General features: G+C 45.4%; 1 protein-coding gene across 3 annotated transcripts in view; it reads right to left on the bottom strand.

Moving 5' to 3' along the window:
- The window catches only part of AGAP1 (ArfGAP with GTPase domain, ankyrin repeat and PH domain 1), a 236,199-nt gene that overhangs the window by 177,126 nt on the left and 41,993 nt on the right, over window positions 1-17,080 (bottom strand). The window lies entirely within an intron of this gene.

Below are 17,080 nucleotides of genomic sequence, written 5' to 3'. Positions count from 1 at the left end.
CATTTCTGAGTTCTAGCATAACGGTTTCAATTATCGGGTTAGCAATGTGTTGAAGCAGCACGACAGGGTGAAAAATGAACAGCACATTCTAGTTATCATCTCATCTTGAACTCGGAATGAGCTGTTTGTTTCGAGCAGTAGGTGAGCATTCATCAAACATGATCTCGGCCTCAGACCAAACAGATGCAGGCCCAGATGAGGACGGAGCAGCAAGGGAGCAGGGCTTTGAGGGGCTGGATGGAGAGAAATAAATGCACAGCTCAAGAGCCATCACAAAACAGACTGCTCCTAAACACTCCTGGCTTTTAAGAAATTTGGTGCAGCTGGAATACATATTTACTGCATTGCTTGGAAACTACCACATTAGCATATAAAAGGCTGTAGGGGGTCAGGCCAAAGATGCAGCTCTGGCAGTATCCTGTTACTGCAGCAGAGCCCAACAGCAGACGCTTAGGTAAGAATTATGATATTTAGAAAATAATGTTTCTCATGCAGGCTGCTGGCAATTTAGTCTGATGACATCCTCAGACAAGTGTGTCTCTCCAGTTATAGAGGCGTGCCAGGCAGGTATGAGCCTTGAGTCCTATTTGCTGCCATACAGAACACAATTTGGAAGCTAGAAACATGTAAAAAATCTGGTCAAACTAGATGCATCATGGACCTCTTTATGGAGAGTTGTAGAAAAAATCCTTCATCAGGGGTGGTGAGGCAGCGTGAGCTGGTGGGGGCACCCAGCCCACCAACCTAAGCTATCCTATGCTTATGTAAGTGCACAACAGACCTAAGCTCTACTACATAACCTAAACCAGCATTTATACCCTACTTCACTGATCCAAAACACTTTTTCCTGAACCAACTCCAGAGCTACACACCTGATTCATCATGCTGATCTCAGAGTAAATCAAAATTCAATTCGCCTCCACCTTTTGGAGGTAAGATTAAATAAAAGCTCAGACTCCCTCTTAAAATATATTCACTGCTGGATGAAGTTTGAGGTTTCCTTAAGATGGCCTGACAAATCAGGAGGACCTCTCCTATAGGTAACACAGCTCAGCAGATTCAAACCACCTTATACAGAAATGGGTGGGTTTCTTCCCCCACATTTAGGGAGCCAACTTTTTTGCCTGTTGCTCCTTTCCCCATACCTGTGTATGCATTCTTGCTTCCTTAATTCCCAACCACAAAAGACAGATGCAAACTAAATTGACCATTTCATCTGCATGACTGCAGCCACACCACAAGAAGAAAAAGATCCTTCCCCAGTGGTGGTCAGCCCTTAAATGGGGTCTGGGAGAGATGGAGTCAGACTCCACCCCTTCTGGCCACACAGGTGCACTGCCTTCACCTGTGCTCCTGCAGCTGACTCAGTGGTTCAGGCCACAATTGAACAGTTCCCATACAGAAACACACTTGAAATATCAAACTGCAGAAAAACACCTGTTAAAAAGAAGTTCAGCCTGGTGAATTTACATTTAGGATTCACAACAGCATCATCTTCAATGTGAAATGAAATTACTTGACTTTTTACATTTTTTATTTTTTTTTTAATCAAAACATGCAAAAAGAAGAGGAAAAACTTCTACTGTATCTATGAATTAATTCTCCTTCTCCAGGAACGAGCACCTGGTCTCTTTAGCAAAGAGAAATTAACATGCCATCATTTGTACGTTGATGTACCTAACAAATCTACCTCAAGCAGAAATACCTCAAAGTAGTGATTTACTCTAAGTTAATCCCCAAACCCGTGGAAGTTAAGGTGAAAAGGTCAAATAGTTGCAGATAAAACATGACAAACAAGCCTGAGGTTTTGCTTCCCCCCCTCAGGGCTATTTGGGGGTGGGGGGTTTTTGTTTTATTCTTCAAACTAAAAGACCAAACTGCAGCATGAGCATGAACCATTGGATGCATCCAATTGCAGAAAACAAAGCATTAATTGGGTTGCCCACAGTCTTACCCTGCTAAATGAAAGCCCACCACCAAATACTGACTTAAATATATTGGAACAGATCTGCCTAACTAATAGAACCACTTGTATGAAGTTGAGCAACTGCCTTGTTTGCACTGCTTTCTAACTCGAGAATTGAAGTGAACTCAACCTTCACATCCAACTATAGGCTATGCATACAAAAGGAATGCCTTCTGTCAATAATTAATCACAGCAGTATGTCCTCCTCATTTAACTTCTGCATCAATGATCAAAAGCTTCAAAACGCATGCTGCCTATCAGTTATTTTCAAAACATGCAGAAGAAGATCACTTGAGCTGCATTTTCTTAGCCAAGTTTTCCCTTCCACAACACAGCCTTTTATTTTTTCCCCTTCTCATTTCCTCCCCATCCCCTAGCTCACCTGTGAGTGTTTCTACCAGTGCATGTAGGCTCCCTGTTCTACTTGCACATCATTGTGCTGAAGCACAAACCAGAGCAACGTCCTGAGATGGTTTGAAGCATCAGTGTGGGAACTGCTGCAGACAGAGGAGCCCTCTCTGCTGGACCCAAAACTAAGACTCAGGGGTATGTGCTATTTTGGTTCCCCATTAACACAGTGTTGTGGAGAAACACTGGGCCACGATGGCAGTTCTTGGCAAGATCGATTTTCTCCATGCCCTAGTCCAATGGCAGACTTCCAGTCCTGCTTAGAATCACTTTACAAAAAGAGAAACTGCCTTTAAGGCCATTAATAATCACTCAAAAGCTAAAGCACTAGCAAAAACCAGACTTAGTTGGATAACTTTATACCCTGAGCAAGCAGTTTGAACCTTGCATCAAGCAGTGATACTGATGTAAAAACACAATATGTTTCATTAATTGCAAATATTAAGAAAGTGCACTTAAACACAATGTTATTAGGAGACAACAGGATCAGCAACTCAACGGTCCACAATTCAGAAGAGGTTACAAATGGAGAGATCAACCACATTCAGCACCAGGGCTATGTGCAGGCTACCAAGGGCTGGGGATGGAAGATTCATCACCAGGGGGTGGGAGACAATAAAAAGAAAACCTCTGAATTATCTTCTTTTTTCCTACCAAAGTACTTAGCTCCTTCAGCAGCCACACATCATTGCCTCCAAATACTGAACACATGCCATGAAGGAATCATCTCATGCAAGGAAACCTAAGTGAATCCCCATTTACTACTGAAGGACACAGTAGCAAAACCGTTAAGCAGACCACCATACTAATACTTAACACCTGGAGCCCTTTAGATTTATACTACTCTCACCACCCTCACCAATCCTAAATCAACGATGACACAGACAAAACAAACAACAACAAAAGCCAGCAAGATCTGCCCATTAACACTTTAGGAAAACAGAAGGCCATCACCATCACGATCCCCTGCAGCCTGCCTCCACCACAGCAGCCTCTGCCCCACTCCATTCATTGCTCTGCTAACCTTGGTTTGTCCTTTATTATCACTGAAACATCTCACCCTTGACTGGTAATTTAAACCAAAGCCTGAGAAGCTCACAGATTTCTTTTCATGTCATCGAGATGAAAACCTAACGACAAACCCATCCGTAAGGAGAGCTGAGCAGAGAGCTGGCAGAAGTCTTTACAGCACGACATAAAAAGACTCAAATCTCCAACGATTCTTGGAAAGCTTCTTAATAAGAGTTTCCCTCGGGCTATCCCGAAGCTCCTTTGCTCTCTCCTTTTAAATGAGGAAAACCTATTAAAAAAGCCAAGGGATTTCTCTGGAAACCTTCTGCAAAAGATCCTTTTATTTTTGAGAAGAACGAGAGCTCCCAAAAACACAGAGCGAAGCACTGACTGTCACAGGCAATATTTTAAGAGTTAATTCCTATGTTGAAACAGAGGAATTGAAATGTAGGAATTAGAGAGCAAACAGGTAAGGAAAATATGTGTGCAAGTTGCTGCTTGCCCACGGAGATGGAGACAAATACACACATCTCTCTTCTGGAGTCTTATCAAAGGAGCACTTTTAGAATGTATTTCCCCAAGCTTGCGTACAAACCCCTTCAATGAAGAAGAAAATACACAGCTAATAACAGATATTAACGCAACAGGAATTTTTGACAACAGGGTCATCTCTCAGCACACTCCCCCCAGCTCAGCACCCAGCCTTTGAGGTCAAAGCATCTTCAATACCAGCGCAGTATCGGCCTCCTTTCAAAACTGATCCTCACTGCTTCTGCATTCAGAGCTGTACAAAAATCCCAACAGCAAGATGAAGCAGGGACGCACGTTTGGAAGACCAGCATGCTGAAGCTGCCTTTGCTCCTTTGTAAAGCTCCAGGCTCCTCTTCCTTCCCAAGCTGAACAAGTGTCATTTATTCCTTTTTGAGTGCTTTAAGCATGCAGTAGAAGAGCAGGGCAGGCCGATCCTGGTGCAGGCCCCACGTGCACAGCACAGGCATCATCCCAGCTCTCACCCTGCCATCCACACCTCTGATTGCCTTACGAGCACTTGGCAGAAGTCATGTCAAAGCAACCCACTTACAGCCCTAAAATGAGAGGTTTTCACCAACTGCCAGTCTGAAAGGCTCGCCTGCTCTGTCTCAGAATGAGCACAACCACTGATGCTTTGCAGCAGCCACGCTTAGCGCTGCTTACTAATTATCAGATGGGCACCTCAGCCCCTCAGCTGATCTGAAAAAGCACGCCCTGTAACTAAGAACTATATTAAATGGATATTTAGGTCAAAGCCCAAATCCATCTTCCCCCAGCAGCCGACAGCTGCAGCACACTGCCTGCGTGCTGCCATGGAAACAAAAGGAGCTCCAGCGATGGAAAGAGCCCTGCAAACCCTAGCGGCCTGCGAGTCAGCCTTGTCTAAAATACACCTTTGGGCTTGCTAATTGAGCAGCTCTCCTCTGTTTTGTCCAGCTCCAACCGAGGCCTTTCTCCTAGCAGACTGAGAGCCAGGATATTTTGCATTGCGAAGAGCTTGCAGGCTCAATAAGTGGTCCCTCCGGAGGTGGGGTCGTGCAGCTCGTTTAGGGAAACCAAATCCCACAGCTCAAACCACGGCTTTCTCCCGAGGTAACTGCCATCAGATAACAGAAGCACACTTCAGAGAGCAAAAGCTGTCAGGATTAGAAAGAAAATCCTAAGAAATGCAAATTCCTTAATGCTCAGCAGTGTTCCTCTGAGGAAATGTGGCACCAACCTAGCCACGTCCCTTTTAGACGCAGGAGGGCAACGACAACCACGAGAAGAAACTGAAAGGAATATAAAAGCAGAAACAGAAAATTAAAGCGACCCCGAAGTAAGGCCAATCCCTAGCACATCAACTGCAGGAACGGCAACGATGCTCCAAAACAAAGGATACCTTAGCAGCACTCCCTCTCCTTTTATTTGTTTTCGACATTCAGAAGTGGGGTGAAACAAGACAGATTTCTGCAGTTAGGCTGGCTAGAAAAACCCTTCCAATACGCGTGGCTAAAAACCGACATCACTTCAAACGCTTATTACCTGCGACTGGACAGAGAACAGCACTGCGCCTGGGAGGGCTCTGCGTGTGCATCAAGTCAGGTCTGCGTCTTGCCATGAAACTGTATCACTGTTTTCAGGCGATACAGAGTATTCCTTTAAGTACCAAAGCCCCGGAGAACGCAGCCCAACCCTTAGCCATAGCACAGTTGCTCTCCAGGAAAACAAACAGCCGCTGGAGATGAAACGCCTGGGAAATGCCTCGTTTTGTCTGTCGAAAGCAGGTCAGTGTCAGAGGTGAGCTCTGTTTTACACCGTATCTTTGGGGAAGGTCAAGACACCCCGGGAGCAGGAGGTGTTTTACAAACCCGTGCTGGGTGAGCATCCAAGCTTCACCCTCTCCTCTCCCAGGATGAGACCCCTTTGTCTTCCCCTTCCCAGCACAGCTCCTCCACTCAGCTCGCTCAGTCCTTGCGTGGACTGAACTTCCTACTGCTCTCATGCACTCCCTTCTCCTCCATTTATTTCCTGAATCAAGGACTGCCACCTCCCCCCCTGCACCCCTGGAGTCCCAGCGATGGGCACGCTGCTCTCCTTCAATGGCAGCATGACAAGGTGCTCTGTTTTCCACCCTTAACACTACTTGCTTTCAGCGCTGCAGAGCACTCCATTCACATTCCCCACAAAGCTCTCACAGATGCAAGGATGCAGAGTCTTTGATGAATTATTTAGGACTGCCCTATTCCCATGCAGCTCTGCCACATTTAAGTTTCATCTGCCAGTTTATCCACCGTTAACCATCCTAAGGATTTTGCACAGCTCCTGGTTATTACAACCCTGACAAAACGGGGAACCGTCTCTCTGCTTTATTCCCTTTCCCAGGAGATCTGCCAATATCTCAACCCAAAATGGGTTGTAGAACCTGGGTTTGCTGACTATTTATTTCCGTATTTCCTGCTTTTTCCATGACTATAGGCACAAGGGATGCCTCCCTTTTACCTGATGGCAGCTCGACTCGTGCCTCCAGCCAGAGCAGCTCCTTCAAATAAACTGCATTCAACAGATTCCCTGTGCCCTCCTCTCAAGAGCTCCAGCACATTGGTGAGCTGTGATTTGAAAGCCAAGCTTGCCCTTCCCCACTGCATCCTTCCCTTCAATTCCTCTCCAAGGAAGCAGAACAAACTGTGCAATAAGCACTGGCACCATCTAGGATGCTTTATTCTTCTACGGACTATCAACGCAGTCCTGTACCAGCCGGTGAAATCACAGCACTCGGATGCAAAAACTCACAGCATCAGCTTCAATTACTTCCTAATAACTCGTCTCCTGACCTCTGTGCTCACCACTTCAAGTCTGTGCTCGAGAATCACGGGAGCATTCAGAGTCACTTTCTCTCTTCTATCAACTGCAGCCGCAGAAAATGGGTCCGGCGTGTTTGTACAGAAGTACATCCAGAAAAACATTCCCCCTCTCCACGAGGGAAATTATGACTTGTTTATGCAACACATTTCTGAAAGCATTTTTTAGAACTCAAGTCATGTCTCAGAGATTGCTATGCTGGTTGTCAAAACAGAGTATTTTTTTCCCTGACTATACTGTATGTCATGCAACGTCCACTTTCCCTAATTTGATATCACCCGTGCGAGATTTGGGGATGATTAGTGGAAAATACACTAATGAGACACTGCTCTCCAGAGAGCAGCACAGCAGGAACAACCTTACGTTCTTCTGTTTATTAGCCTGATGCACATCTAACTTGTTTAAACGAGGCTTTTGTCAAACGTCAGAAAAACTGTTAATGCAACCCAGGGCATGCTCTCAAAGGGAATTTATGCTGAGCTGGAACCACCACGCAAGCCTTAGCTTCAGTCACAAGGAAACACTGAGAGGGGGCCCCCTCTTCCCAACTGCAAACAGATCTGCTGAGATAGAAAGGTTTACTTCTTCGTAGCTGAGACAGGGAATTTCAAGTTCACTTCTGGAGTGGGGACAGGTATTTGGAACACCCCAGGGTGAGGTCAAAGACACCATCACCCTAATGCTCACAGGACAAAGCAGCACCTCAGTGCCCCCCTCTGATCTCCATCACCTGCACAGAGATTGTGCAGGAACCAGATTCAGCTTCAGCAGCCTGGGGAAGCAGTGAAGGTGCTTACTCACCTCAGATGCTCCTTCAGATGCCTGATTTGGTTTTGCTTTCTCCCACCCATAACAAGGACCACGTCCACTTGCTATTTCATTACTGTTCTGCCTAAGAGAGTTAAAGGACAAAAAAACCCCACTGAACCACCACAAAAATCAGTGTACCATTAAAGAAATGCCCGTGCATCTCTTAGTACCCCATAGAGCTGAGCAGAAATGGTCCTGAAGGCAGAAAGCAAACGAGAGAGAAAAGGACTCAGGGTTACCATTATCTTTTGCCTTAGAAGTACATACAGCAAACATTTAAAAAGTTAAAGCTAAAACAGCCCATTAGAAAAGCAGCTTCCTTGACCAGCTTCCTCCCTAAATGCACCTGCTGCTACGGGGCACTTCAGAAAACAGTCCCATATAAATAGGAAGCATTTATTTCGGAAACAAAACATTTGTCAGATGAGGGTTAGACTCAAGTGACTGACCAGGGAACAAAGCCTTTCTTCTGCCTCTCACAGCTCAAACACCAGGTTTGCAGGAAACCTAAAGAAAGCAAACCAATTGCCCAAAGCCCTGCATCTGCAGCCAGCAGCTGCAGCTCCAACCTTCCCTCCACCGCCCTGTCTCACCCTCCAGTTGCTCACAAGTCTGGAACAGGAGCAGGAAAATCTGTCGAAGCCTGTAAGTGGTAATACTTCCTTTTCTAAAGCAACGTTCAAGCAGGAATGAAACTGTTCCTCCGTCTTCAGAGAAATCTTCCCCTCTGGCTATGTTCTCATTCGTGTTTCCTGGGCGATGCCAAGAAACTCCAGCGTGCTTCTTGAGCCTAGCAAGTCCCATCACCTCAGGCATGCACTTTAACTCACGTTATTATAGTAGGAATGGTGTGTTTAAAGAAGCCAAGGCAAAGTTTGCACCAGAAAACAACTCAGCTACACCTAGGAGACCTGCACCTTGCTTCCAAACCTGCTCTCGTGCTTTTAGCATCCAGTATTGCACAGTGCTTGAGCGAGCCCTACCAAAAGGGCACTTTTCTTCCCCACATCCTCTTGCTCCACCTTCGTGCTGGCCTGATTTAGGACACTTATTTAGGAAAACAACATTGCAAATGGGTTCCCTACCACAACACCACGCTAAAAAATCCCAGCCTCCCCATATTCCGTTCCCTCCTGATGCCATAACGTGCCCTTGCCACCTTCTTTGGGTTTGGTTTTTTTTTTTAAGCTTTAGTTTTGAACTACAGTGCCTAAGAGTTCACATCCCAAACCGAACACAGAGTAAACCCCCAAAATAAACTTCGCTGCCTTCCTAATTAAAGGGATCCATTCCTCCAGGAAGGCTGACATAAACCACTGCTGCGGGGTCACAGAAGTATTTTTAGCATTCCAATGTTTTACAGAGACAATAGGAGCAAGTGAGAGCCCAACCACCCGTGCAACCTCATGAAACACTCGAGGAAGTGGGCAGTCATGTAACGTCACGGGGCAGTCTTGTAACATGCTGAACTTTAACAACGTAGGATTTCTTTTTCTCCAGTACCAGGCTTTTCATTCCTTCATTCTGCAGCCAGTAAATGCTCGCAGCTGTATTCAACCACGTCGCCCTTTGCTGTGAGTGGGTCTCAGGACTGCCTTGCTGTGCTGGGTCAGGCACCGACACCCTACGTGACAAGAAGCTTAACAGGCACAAATGTATCTGTGATCAGCTAAGAAGGGTTCCTGCTTCATAATTTTCAGCTGGAGATTTAATACTCTGGTAATGAACATGAACTGCAGGGTCTGCCACACGGCACTAGCCAGACGCATCTGAAATGCAAATGACATGAAATCTTGCTTTCTCCACTATGAGACTCATAGAAAACATTGCTTACTGCACACAGTGAACCACAAGGGTAATATCATGTTATTTACAAGACAAAAGCCTGAAAGAGAAAGGCGAGAGCAAGAATGAGGAGGAGAAAGGAAAGGTTTTGAAACCAAGGGAGGAAAAGGTATTTCTGAGTTAATGGTCTTCACCTAGCTCTAGGAAACTGTTCACAACAGTATGGAGTATGGGAATCCCAACTCATGAGCAAGAGTTACCTGCTCAAGGAAGCTTAGCTTAGTAAGACAAGCTCAAAGTTGCTATCACCACCAGGAGTTGGAGCAATGCATGGCAAGGATGCCAGGCTGTTACACAGCGTTGTGCCACCAGGCTAAGTACACAGCTCCAGGCCCACCAGTGGTACACTGCTTCACGAGTACAAAGAACACAAAACTCACATTTGCAGAAAGAAAACCTGACCAGGAAGACTGAAAAAAGCATACAAAAAAATTAAATAGGAAAGAAGAGTTACATACTCTTACCATACAATTACTAAGACACTTCAAGTGACAGAACAGGCAAGCTGGCTGCACCAGGCTACTCCTGACCAATACAACAACAAAGGGAACCAAACCTACACTGTATAAGATAGAATTTTTTTTTCCTACATTCACACTGAAGTTCAACCAGCAGAAAATAATTTCAGCTGGAGGAAGCAATCTTAGGTACACAAAAAACAAGCTTTAAAGGCCTGATAACAACCCAAGTACAAATACCTTATTAGGGGCATCCATTCCAGATGTCTTTCACCCCAAGAGCTCATGAACCAAATGTGCTTGTTGACCATATACAAAGGAGAATAAATGGGCAGAGGTTTGTTATGATCCTAACAGTGAAGTATTCTCACAAGCAAAATCCCCCACTCTTCTTGCAGTGTTCTTCAGTGGATATATTTATTCATCAAGAAAACATTTGAGAACCAGCAAAGAAAACCTTAGTCATTTTATAACAAGTGGTTTAGGGTGGGGGAGTCACGAAGTTTGAAATGCAAGTCTCTGGAAGGCAGCAGTACTGCAGTCAGCTGGCTCCAATTAACGCTTCACCTTTATCACCTGCAGAAGTATTTCCTTATGGGCTGAGAACCACCCATTATTCATGCCTCTGCTGACTCACCCCAGTATTAAATTGGGCTGGAAAGGTTGGTGTTCTTCTGTATGTGCAAAACTGCTGAGAACAAGATGGCATTCAGCATTGATTTGGCAATATGTACAGTTATATGCCAGAATATGTTATAAAACAAAATCACAAGGAACAGTTCCAGGAGCTTGTACTTACATTACAACCCCCTTTTTTTTCCAGTTACTATAATGTACTATGAAGACAGCAAAATATAAGGACTTACAGATAATCCACATTGCACACTTTCAGTCCAGGTGGTTTAGTGTGCTGAGCTTATCTACTCTCCTATTCACATTGTACAGCTCAGGCCAGACCACCAGGGCTATGGACAATGCTGCCTTCTCCTCTAGGACCAGCTGAAGCTGATATATAAATACATGGTGTGAATGAGCTGGTCTACGTAAACTAAGTATGTCACAAAAAAAGGTGAAGAAGCACGTAGCAATTCTATGCTGGAACTGAATGGTGAACAGCAGGCTGCTGTTCATACAACTGGATATCAGACCATCACAACATGGAGCATTACCTTCCATGCAGGTCAGCTTGCTCTCCTCTGTCAAGCTTCCACATCACCCCACGCAGGAGGGCTGCAACAGATGCCTTCAGGCCCTGTAAATTCTGCCTCCATGCCAGCCAGATGCTCTGCTGGGCTGCTTCTCACTGGATAATTAATTAGATCATCATTACAGATGACATACGTTCCATATTCCCTGTTCCCATACACTATCTACACATATCAATAGCAGGCTGCCTCCTACATGAGCCATTTATGAACACACAAATATACAACTCAGGCACTGCCAGTGGAAAATAGAGCACCAAATCCAAGCCTGCCCATTTAACAAATGCATGATGGGGGGATGTCTCTAAACACTATTTTATATATGCCAGTAGCACCTGTGGTTAATGCTTGCTTCATCACCTCTGCATCTGCAGCTGATTTTAGTGGACCCACTATCATATTTTCTTAGTGTTAGCTGGGTGCAGATTCCACTAAGGAAATGTGACGGTGGTAAAACTGACTTTAAGTGATTTCATGCTCTGGAGTCTAACAGAAGGGGTTTTGTAACTCAAAGCTTTCTTAGCTCCAAAGCACATAAGAAGAGAGCATGGGAGAGAAGAGACAACGCACTGCCTGAACTCCATGATTCTATCTATATATATCTATTTATCTATCCCAACTCGCTAGCCTGGACACATACACATTATTAAATTAGCATGGGGCTTGCCTGAAATGAAGACATTGCAGGCAGAGTTTAATGTGTTTATTATATAGCATTAAATATATATATTAAAAAAATAGACATAACGATGTTAAGCCGTGAAAAAAGGTACAAGTGGATTTAAAAATATTCCTCAGACAGGCTGGAAAGGATACAGGAGCTGACAGAGAAGCTAAACTCCAGCAGCCTGAGCACAAGCAGAGTCTTGGGATTAGCAAAGAGGTCCTTTGTGGAAGATGCACGCAAAGAACCAGCCCACTGAACTGTGCTGCAGACACTTGCTTCACACATTCTAGGTTTCAATGGGAACGAACACATCCCATCCTGAAACGAGTTCCCATATATCAGTCCTCAGAGCTCAGCAAAGGGAAAGACTCAGGGAACAATTATGCACGAGAAGCAGAGCATTTAGGGACAGGATGCTGGCTTTGAAGAAGCTAGAAAACAAGCTTTGGTTCCGTCTCATGCTCACGAAAATAGGATTAGGTACATTTCTGTAAGTCAGCAGTATGGAGCAAGCAGCTCCACCACTCCAAACTGAGAGTAATGCTGAGCCCTTGGAACTGCCTCCATCAGCAGCAGCTCCACGTGAGGTAGGTATTCTGCTCTGCTCACACTTCATCCACGCTATACATGGGCAGCATTAAATTCACTGTAGATGGCGTTTCAGCCTGGGGCCCTAAAAATATAAACCAGCATGCCTGCTTGAAACACTATGCTTCTTTATTCGGGGATGGAAAAGCATTTCTTATCAGTCAATTCCTTGCATACTTTGCAAGGGTAGAGGTTAAGGCAAGCTGTGATACGTGTATCCTGTAAGGATAAAGAAAAGGAGCCCAGTCCCAGCACCTTCCTGAAGGAGGAAGGCACACGAGTTACAGCAGTAAACCCTGAGGCATGCTGCCTACACGTCTAACATTCCTAGAAGTGACACAAAAAACAGTTTTGTTCGTTGCTTGCTCCTTTGCAAATTGAGCAGAATGAAAGCATTCCCAGGTCAAGGCCCACACACTGTCTATAAGCATAAAGACCTACATTGCCTTCACCTGTGCTCCCATGGCTGACTCAGTGCTCACCTCAGGTGATCAGTCAGTGGTTCAGCCTGTGATTCAACAGTCCCTATACATAAGCATAGCAGGGAGTTACCGTGGTCTCACTTAGCAATTAAGAGGAAAACTGTAATTAGCAAAGCAACTAAATTTCACTTCATTCTGGATTTCCTCATTTTAAATGCTCCCTTTCCAGCCTAACCCCTGTGAAGTCGTCCTTCCCTGATGCCCCTGTGCATCACTGGAGGTCTCCGGACACCAGTAACAATCACGAGGACTGCAGATGTTCCAATGCTTGTGGAAAATGGAGACAGATGCTGGAAGGCTGTTACACCACCTGGCTTGGCAGTACCACCCGCATCCTGCCACCAACATGGATTCACAGCCAACAGGAACTTAAGGAACAGGGTGGTAGCAAGGGAGCAGAGAATAAAGAGCTAACTAAAGTAACCAACAGGCGATAAAATCACCGGTCAGAAACCATCACCTCACTCCTTGCAGACCTTGTGATTTGATTCTGATGTCAAGATGTACAAAAGCATCCCTCCAAGTCAACACTTCACTGAACGAGGCTGAGGCTGGCAGGGACACCCAGAGCAGGAAGATTGTACTACATGGAAGATTGTGGAGAAATTCTGAATGGTATTATGAGTCCTACTCATCTGCCCTGCAGGACTCGGATCAGGAGTGCCTCGACTGCAAGAAGCCACTGTTTGGAAGATGACCACTTCTGCAATACACCAGTACAGCTGAGCAACAAGCAGATCTGTCACTTAATCCTCACTGTCCTCGCAGACCATTCATTCCATCTAGGGGCATTATAAAACGTTCTTACATAGACCAGGAGAAGTAACAGAAAAGAACATCATCTTTATTTTAATGTAGGCTCACTTATAGGCTAGGATAGTCAGAATTTCCTTTAGAAGCAGTTTCAGCTGGAAAGGCAGAGCAGGGCCCCGGCTCTCCCCTGCTGCTCCTGACCCCTGACCACAGCCCACTGACATGGGAATCCTGAGTGCATTCCTGGGGACCACAGCCTGCGTGTGTGTGTGGCTACACACACCTGCCCACCCTCCCCCCCCACAGGATTTGCCCCGTTCATCTTTATTTAGAAATCATTTAAGAAGAAAAAGAAATTCAGCACCGCGTGAAGTTTAACCTACTTATCAGCGTTGTTTACTGGCAGTTACAAGTCTTAAGATGACTGCAGTGCCCTGTAATAAGGCTCTATTTATAAAGTCTCCTCCATGCTTCAGGTTAAAAATAGGCAAACACAAGGGGCTGGAGGGTAGCAGGTAATGCACTTACACACACACACTAAGCAGAAGGCACCAGAGGTACGAGCCGAGGCAAGAGACAAGGCACCCACATCCTGCAGGGATCTCAGAAGGACTTCGAAGTCTGAGCACAGTGCAAACCGAAGTGCTTTTGCTTTTGTGCTTCCCACCCATTATGTTCACAACGCCACGAGATAAGAAGGGAAAAGGGAAGGGAAGGATTCCCACAAGCAGGTTGTCATTGCAACTGAGCATATGTAGGTTGCTCTGGAAGTAATGCCTATTTCCACACAAGCTTACAATGGATAGAAACAGCACAGTAACACTACTGGACAGAGCAAATTCTCAGCTACAAAACACTGCTTCACCACAGTCACCCCCAGTAGCTATGCATTTCTCCAGCAATGAACAAGAGCCCTTTAATCTGACCTCAGCCTATTCATTTCAGTACAGTATCACTCTCAGCTTTTGGTCCAGCAGCAGCTTCACGTGGAGTCACCCAGGACGTTTTGCAAACAGCCAAAGCGAAAATCAAGAACTCGTGCTGAGAACTTAGTGCCCTGTCCCAGAGGGATGCATCCCTGTCTAACCCAGAACCTGATGTTTATTTGTACTAGCTTCTCTCTTAACGCCCAGCAACATCAGAAGCTCACACATCATCAGCAGTAAGCACTGATTTTTCAGCTAACTTGAAAACACCTCAATTTCTGAGGCATAAGGGGTGTTTAGAAGTAGACACAAGCAGTAAAGGTTGAACAGCAGATGCTTGCATTCAATGGCTTTAAACTAGTAACCCAACCCACGCCATGCCTTGAGAAGGACAGCAGCCCATCAGTAAGGCTGTCCACCCCAGCAGCCAAACCACACCAAGAATGCTATCCTTCATGAAAAACAGTTCACACTGTATGGTTTTCTTTCGTTACCATCAACCCCACGAGCAGCACAGACAACGAAGCACTTCTCACATGCCCGGCTTATCATCTCTCTCCAGTTCTCAGACACAATGAGCTATCAGTGCTGGCTCCTGGAACCCAGCTCAGACAGCTGCCTGGCACGTCTCAAGCTTTGCAGAGACAGCAATCGTTGCAATACCACCGAAAGCATGAGTTGGAATGGGGCATTCACTTCTACATACTTCAACCACTATTTCTGGTACCTCTGTTCAGAAGAAGTCCTTTCACTTCACCTTCCTCCTTTCTTGGCAGGCGGTCTCAATGCGTAAAAGTACTATAGAGTATTTGAACCTCCCATCCTCTGTGAGTGCAAAGTGAGATTTTTCACCGCAGGACTTTGAGATTGAGGCAGAAAAGCTGTTGCCTTGCCAACATAAATATTTCTGTATCGCTCCACAGAAGAGCTTCTGAATTAGGATGTTGCATAAGGAACACTTAGGTCAACACTGCAGTTTCCCAGGCAGCCTAACCCTGACACAAATGCAGTCCCAGTCCTGAAGGGCAGATGTTTCGGACAGTATGTAATTTTGGTGCTCATCCCAAAGAAGGCTTCAGTTCTCAGGAGCTAAAGGGAGAGCGTCCTCCCTCTGAAAGTGCTCCTCAGCAGCAGCACTAGACAAGCTGAGAGTTGCTTAGATTGGACGCTGTAAGAATAAGTGCCACTTTATAGCGACAGTAAGGAGGGACACAACATCATACCGTGCCAAACATCATGCTCTTTAGACCCAAATGTGCGTACCCACAGCAAGAAGTAGAGAAACTGTGTAAGGACTGCATGCCTGCCCCCTGAGGGATGAGTTACACATCTCTCCAATACAGCTGCACGACGTGGTTTAGCACCTGCGCTTCAAAACAGTTCTCCCTGGTGCCTTAGACGTGAGCACTGCCATTAAGGCACTGTTCACGTGGAAATGCACAGGGAGAAAAAGAAATATCACATGATATTACAATCTTCTTCTTAAAATGCACATGAATGTACGTACACACACCAGAAGCCCGGCACAAGTGAAACAGCATTTCTGGAATCCATATTCTCTAGCCAAGCAGCCAGACAAGCCTACTAACAAACGCATGCAAACAAAGAGAGAGCCATTATAAATAACTTGGAAATGCCAGGAGCTGGCAGCAGTCAGCACAATATTTTAGTTCCCCTTCAAATCTGATTGTGAAAACTGGCATTTTAAGCTTCCAGCAAGGGAAGATCCGCTATGGGTTTACTCTAGAGAATGAAAGCCCAGCTTTCAGGCGTTCAAACATCATTGCAAAGAACAAGGACCCCTTGCTAACACTGGAAAAGGAGGAATTACCAAGTCTTTCTAATAATGGTGAAGATTACTTGTTAGGAAGCACGTCCAAAGCTGAAATTAACTTCAAGTCTGGGACGTGAGGGCACCTTTACCAGTTGGGCTGAAAATGAAGTCTTGTTTGGTGCAAGTGGGACTGAGGTAGCTGGGGGAGAGTCCTCGTAGACCTTCCTACAGAGACTCCATATGTTCTAACTTCAGACAAGCGACCTCGAAGAACACAAGGCAAAACACAGAAACAAACACTATCCATGAAGATACTGAACTGCCACTGACTTGCCCACATCCCTATCCCCATGGAGGAGAACCTCAGTAAAGATCAAGGGCTGCAGGTATGTTCTGAGATTAATACCACTGCGCAGAGCCACAACGCGCCGCGTGCTTCCGCTCTTCATCGCCTGGTTTGTTGTAAGAAAACATTTGGTTCTGTTTAGTCAATAAAGCAGAAGTACGATGTCAAACACTGTCATTATGTACGTCGGAAACGTCCCAATCATTAAATGCTCCATTTTAAAAGCTCCGTCGAGATAATAGCTTATGTTGTGTGCTTTTCATGAGCAGAACAGATTAGTGTTCCTCAAGTTCAATACACTGACATCTCTTTTTCCCCTCAGACGTTGGAAAGCCATCCTGCTCTTTGGCAGAAGCTGCCTTTCGCTGTGTTTACTGCAGTTGCCTAGGGGAAATCCTAACACCAATTATCAAAAGCAACACTATTACATTAACAGCCTGCATTAATGGCTCCTTTTTCTTTTTTAACC

The sequence above is a fragment of the Cyrtonyx montezumae genome, unplaced genomic scaffold (assembly GCF_038088225.1).
Source record: "Cyrtonyx montezumae isolate F1298 unplaced genomic scaffold, pur_monq_1.0 scaffold_7, whole genome shotgun sequence".
In the NCBI taxonomy this organism is placed as follows: domain Eukaryota; kingdom Metazoa; phylum Chordata; class Aves; order Galliformes; family Odontophoridae; genus Cyrtonyx; species Cyrtonyx montezumae.
This window is presented reverse-complemented; position numbering and strand designations above follow the sequence as displayed.